The sequence below is a fragment of the Benincasa hispida genome, chromosome 3 (assembly GCF_009727055.1).
Source record: "Benincasa hispida cultivar B227 chromosome 3, ASM972705v1, whole genome shotgun sequence".
NCBI classification, from domain to species: Eukaryota; Viridiplantae; Streptophyta; class Magnoliopsida; order Cucurbitales; family Cucurbitaceae; genus Benincasa; species Benincasa hispida.
Window position 1 is genome coordinate 51512910 of NC_052351.1, and position 6996 is coordinate 51519905.

The window sequence follows — 6996 nt, forward strand, 5'->3', positions numbered from 1 at the left end:
CAAATACTCATTTTTATCTCAATAGGCAAATTGCAAAAAAGGATTGTGTGATAATTATAATTACATCCTCAAATTTTCAATTATAAAATTTGAAACCTCAAACGTGTACAAACATTAAAATTAGACACTCAAATTTATAATATTTATCAAAATTAAATAATAAAAATTGAAACTTTCAAACTTATATAGAGGTTACTATTGAATGAAAAATTTTGGGTCAATCACAAATTGTCACATCATTTTTCACATTAATGACAAAATTACAAATCATCAAATTTGGAACCAATTAGAAATTGAATGTGTCCTAAATTGAAGTTGAAAACATAAATCGGTTAGTTTAGATAATGTCGCGTTTTTTCTTTATGACTGTTGGATTCAATCAAATTTAATTTGGTCCAATTTGATATTTTTATTTGGGCTAGAAAATAGGCCTTAAATTGACCCAAGTGCCAAATCAGACCCAAATCAAACTAATTGGACCCAAAGGCTAAGCCCATGAATCAACCAAACTCAAGCCTACAAAGCCCACCAGAGAATTCAAGCTGTCTTCATTTATAGGGGTCAACTAATTCTACATTCCAAAGAGCCCAGAGAGAATTCTCCCAACAATCATGAGACTCCTAGACTCCTAAAGCTACACACTCCTTAAAAACACAATTCTCCTGAAGATATAAAGACTTTTCCAATACTCTGACTTCAAGAACATCTCACGTTTCACTTCTTCAAGTCAAGCATATGCATTCAACTGAGAAAGAATCAGAGAATCAAGTACTAGAGATCAAACCACATTGCATTAATTCGACATCAACTCAAGTTCAACTCCACGAAACAAGTTTATCCAGAAATCTCATGTGAACAAATTGGCATGCTTGGTGGGGCATCTCCACCTCCCATCTCTCTCGTCATCTAAATCAACAAATCAACAAATTGCATCAAAGAAAGTCGTATTCAAATTTACCGTCGAAAGTGACACTTACACGGGACCTGTCACCCACAGTCATTCAAAAAAGATCATGCAGGAACAAAAACAAAGTTCTGTCTTCACAAAGAAAATATAGGGACAACTGATGGAATCTCCTAAAGGTGGGATCTTCATCAAAGAAAATCCCTTATTCGACAATTATGCTCCTGCTTCTTATCGATCAGAGAAATAATCACACTTTGATGTAGTGTCTATCACAATGGCTAATGTAACGGTTGAGTCGGTCATGGCATAGATGGAGAGAAAGATAAATTTTCTAATGAAAATTGTATAGGAGTGAGATCATGAAATTTTTGCCTTAAAGAACAGATGAAGGCTTGTGAAGCGGTTGAGTCGAGTCAAACTTTTGTTGTCAAAGCCAATGACAAAAGGAAGATTGTTTTGCAGGAAAGTTAATCACAACAATCCACCTCTGTTGCCTCCCTATCAATTCAACAACTATAGGATATGATTACAAACTCCATAAAGGCTCAGTACAGAGGACCATCACAATATTATTTTATGCACTCCGAGCTGTACACCAAAAGAATAGACAATCCGAGAATGTCAGTTGGGTACCAACCTCCAAAGTTACAGCAATTTGATGGAAGGGGTAATCCAAAACAGCATATTGCTCACTTCATCGAAACCAGCGAAAATGCAGGAACTAGAAGAGACCAGTTAGTCAAACAGTTTGTCCGTACCTTGAAAAGAAATGCTTTCAATTTGTATACTAATCTAGAACCGGAAGCGATTGGCAACTGGGAACAATTGGAAAGATAGTTCCTCAGTCGCTTTTATAGCACAAGGCGTATCGTCAACATGATGGAGCTAACAAGTACCAAACAGTGGAAAGGAGGGTCGATTATCAACTACATCAATCAATGGAGAGCTCTAAGTTTATATTGTAAAAATAGGCTTATGGAGTTGTCTGTAGTGGAGATGTGCACCTAAGGCATACATCAAGAGCTTCTCTACATCCTACAAGGAATGTAACCTCGTACGTTTGAGGAGTTGACGACACTAGCTCATGAAACGGAGTTGAGTATCGCCAACAGGGGAATTAAATATTTCCTAGTCCCTGAAGAGAGAAATGATAAGAAAGAAATCAAATGACTGAAAAGATTGTGAATAGTGTCATGACAAAATCTATGGTCGTCAATATAACCCTGCTGATTTTTTCCTCCAAAGAAAAAGAAACAAGATTTGAAAGAAAGCATGATGGTGGCGAGAAGCATCACCTAACTCTTAAAGAAAGACAGAAGTGTTGGGTTTTATGCCCTAAAACTTGTAGATAGTAAATGTTATTAATTGACCATCACCAATAAGAGTTACATTTGTTAAATCAATAAATGCTATTATTTGTATTGTTGTTTATTTTGTCTTAATAACCTTAAATCCAATAAACTAATATCCAAGGCTGTCTTATGAGTCTTGAACTGTATGTGAAGACATACAGGGATCAATGTTCAAGATACAACCTAAAGGGTCTATAGTATAGGGATATGGTTGGGTACCTTATCTTGCTAACACTATGGATACGACCCACTTTGTATTTGATACAAATGTAATAATCCAACACGTTCGTGTAGGTGACACGCAGGTGGGGGTATCCTATGCAATGAGTATGCATAAGACTATGGTAACCACTAGATGTTATACCATTGACTAGTTAGGTTTCTATTTCAATAGAATGACCTAGGCGACTTAGTCTTAATCCTGAGTATATTATGAACTCCTGTTAACGAGAGATTGACCTTTGATTTGTATGGGTGAGGATGGCCAAATCATCAACCCAATATGCCTACCATTTTAGATACAAGATCAAGTAGGGAGCTGAGAACATAATAATACAAGATGAAATTCAAAATCCTTCCTGCCTCAAGGGTAAGTAGATGAGTGTTCCCTTAAGTGGTGTCTCCGAGACTTCAACAAAGAGACCTACCCTCTCAGCCAGAAGGGTTTCTATTTATTGGTTGGACCATTGGTCGGAATCTAGGACTGACGTTGCCATAACCGCCCCTAGCCCGAGCAAATGTAATTTATTTTCACCGATCCAAGACTTGTACTACAAATGTAGTAAAACAGTAATATCGGGGTCGAATCTACAGAGAGACTATTGAATCAGTTGGGAAATTTATGAATTCCACGTGAAAAGGGGTTTTGATGGATTTATGTTTTTGTAAAGTAAATAAACAAACAGAGAGAGAAAAAAAAAAACAAAAATTAGCACAAAAAATGGTTGAATCAAATTAATGGAAAAACTTAGGATTAGTTTGAATGCCTTTTATTTTCTATCATTAGACAATAGTTAATTTTACCAATCTTGTGAACCCCTCAACCTACTAGTAGAGAAAGCCCAATTAGCCAATTTTGATAAAAATCCAAACCAGCATTAATTCATTTTAAAACTTTTCCTTCTTAGCGACATACAAGTTAAAACTGAAAAGCATTAAGAAATGGTTCAATTGTTGAGACATACTACAAGCCGGAAGCCATATCTTATAGCATGATTTATTGGAAAAGATTATAATAGGGCATACATGAGTTTGGCCATAAAAAGTTTAAACCCCAAACGTGCAATCCTAATACATGCAATTTAATCAATCAATAATGCATAGGCTAGAATGATTTTGCACACAAGAATTTCAATAAATTAAATTGTCAGAAGAATTCAAAGAAACTCTATTAATATTAAAATGATTTTGAATTGTTCAAGTTAATTTAAGGAAACTATATATTAATGTGATTAATATTCAAGCCTTGGAATCAACCCTTAAGGAAACAATTTCTCTACTTTCCCTATCAGTAGGGAAGGAATGAATTCCTTATTGTGAAATTGCGTTCCCAGCTCCCCAATCAGACAAACTCAAAATGGAAAGCATATTGACTCGGCGATACAAGCCACTATCGTAAATGCAAATTAAGGGATCGTCTTCGTAGGTAGGAGTTCACAACTCACTCAATATTAAGATCAAATCACATATGGTCATCCTGGTGAAATATAAATCTTTTCTATCGACGGTATTATATAGTGAGACTATTCATTTCATGGTCCGATTTTATACAAACTCTTTATATAGAACACCCCCGCTCACATGTCTCTACATGAATAATCACGATCATATCATTTGTAACACTTTACAACAATTGTAACAATTATAGAGCAGGTCGTATTCGTAGTGTCACTAGGATAAGGTACCCAACCTTATCCATCTATTATAGACCGTTTAGGTTATCACTTAAACATGATCCACTTGTATGTCTCCACATACATGTTTAAGTTATAGAAGATAACCTTGAATCTTAGTTTATTGGTTTTGTGGGTTAATGTTACTAATTGTCAAATAAAATTCTTAGATTTTATTAGATAAATATTTTTTTGTACAGTACAATTACAAACTATAAGACCTAGCAGATTTAGGGCATCAACCCCAACAATCTCCCATTTGTCCTAAAGTTAGTGGAGTGTATGAAAAGCAGTTAAAAATTGTTTGTATTACCTTCAAAGTTAGAACTAATATTGCTAGCTTTGTGTTAGTTTGACGTGGGTTATTGAGTAATTTCAGGAAACTAAGCATGAAGAGTAATTTGTGCGAAAATGAAAAAAAAAAACTCGAGGCAAAACTTCCAATTTAAGCAATCACGGGTTGACTATGGAATTAGGAAGAAATCAAGAATCAAAGAATAAGAAAAAAGGCAATTTTGGAAGACAATTCAAGGGAGCCAGCACCGGGTGAACGTTGCAACACTGCTCCCTAACGTTGTAGACACGAATGCAATTTGAAAAAGGGCAGTGTCGCAACGCTACGATTTCTACGCGCAACTGACATGACACCAAGTCAACGTTGCAATGCTGCAAGGGCATTATAAAAATTGTGTTGCGCCACCAGGTCTAAAGAGAAAGAATTTTAGAGAGTTTTACACAAAAATTCAAGTCCGTACAAAGGTAAATCATAGCGATTTCGAACTGTTCCAACTGAAGATTCAAGAATTAGATTGAGGGTTGATCCAAGAGCTTTTTGGGCTGATTGTGACGGGAAGAATTGATCGAGAATGCCGGAATTCGTGGCAAGAGTCCAGAAGATCGTGATAGGGATTCAGTCCTATTAATGGAAGATTATTCTTCTACATTTATATTATTGTTTTGCTATGATGACTGAATATTTGTTGATTATTGTTATTGAAATCATGCGTGACTAAACTCTGTTTCCAGGGTGTTTGTGGATTTTAGGGATGCTACTTTAAGTATTTGAATTTACAACTGATTGATTTTTCATAGATTTCTAAATTGTTTGTGCTTAATGCTTTCGATTAACTGGCCATTAATTGAATGAACTTAAGTTAATTAGATGTCTCGAGATAGAATTTAATTCGATGGACCCATTAATTTAGATTGTTATCCAAAATCACATGAGGATGAATTTAGAATAATAAGGGGTGCGATTGAAGGGTCTTAATATTGTAACTAATCAAGCGATAAAAGAAATTTGGGTCGATGGTTAGTTATTAGGAAGTTTGAGCTCGAGAGAGGATTTCCTGATTTTAGAACTTCTAGCCTCAGTTTATCGATTTCAATCAATTGCATGTCATTACTCATTGTACTCCTTAAATGAAACGACACCCTGGATAAGTTCGCTCTGAATTGTAATTGTGTGTGATTGAATTTTTGTTATTTTTAATCATTGATAAAAATCATCTTTTGGTTGCCTGGATAAAATTAATGAAGAACTATGATAGCTAAGCTTAGGAATAATTGCTCACGCCGGTCCTGAAGAGATACCATATTTTGGGATTTATTACTTTAAGACGTACGCTTGCGTTTACACATCTAGTTTTTTGCGCCATTGCCGAAGACCGACAAGAATTTTTTTTCCCCAAGCTTAATATTGCTAAAGATTGAGTTTATCTCAATTTAGACGTTTTTGTTTTTATTTTTGTTTTTTGTTTTTTCGAGTTGTTGCAGAATCTTGTGTATGCGAAGAAGTCAATAGACTGAACTTGTTCATTGTGATCCATAACTTGAACAGACTTTGAGAAGAGTAAGAAGGAAAAAGAGAGTTGAGTTCGACGCCATGGGAGACCAAGGGGAAGCTGTTAGAACTATCAGAGATTATTTCCAACCAGTTGTCCCTACAACCCAGACGGGCATTACTGATGCCCCAATTAATGCCAATAATTTTGAGCTAAAACCTGGTTTAATTCAAATGGCACGACACCTCGCATTCAAGGGAACTCCACATGAAGATTCGCATAAGCACATCCGCTCTTTCCTGAAAATGAGTGGGACGGTAAAAATAAACAGTTTCTCTTATGATGCTATTCGATTGAGATTGTTTCCTTTTTTTGTGCAGGACAAGGTGAAAGATTGGCTGGAGTCACTTGCAACGGGAAGCATAACCACATGGGATGAGTTGGCCTAATCCTTTCTAAACAAATTCTTCCCTCCTGCAAAAACGAACAGGCTGATAACAGAAATTGGCACATTCAAATAGAGAGAGGATGGCCGCTTATTCGAAGCATGGAAGCACTATAAGGAGTTGCTGCAGAAGTGTTCCCAGCATGGATATCTTGATGGTTATAAATCCAATTGTTCTATAATGTGTTGACTAATACAACGAAATCCATCTTGGATATTGATGTAGGTGGCTCAATTTTTGCAAAAACTACTGATGCTGCTCAGACATTATTGGAGGACATGGATGCCACAAGCTATAATTGGCCCTTGGAATAGTCTCCATCTAGAGTGGTTGGGATTTATGAACTCAATGAGGTAAATGCTTTAAAGGCGTCGATGGCTACTTTGACTAATGTCATTAATCTTTTGTCCATATGTACTTAACCATCGATTGTATCAATGGCGACTTGTAATACACTTATGTCATGAGAAGTACTTAATCCCAAGCAGACAAATTATGTGCACCAAGCGAATCAATTTCAAATAACCCATCAAAATTCTTACCATATGAACCAACCCACTCATTATCACCCAGGTTTGCACAATCACGAGAAATTTTCATATGCTAACAATAAAA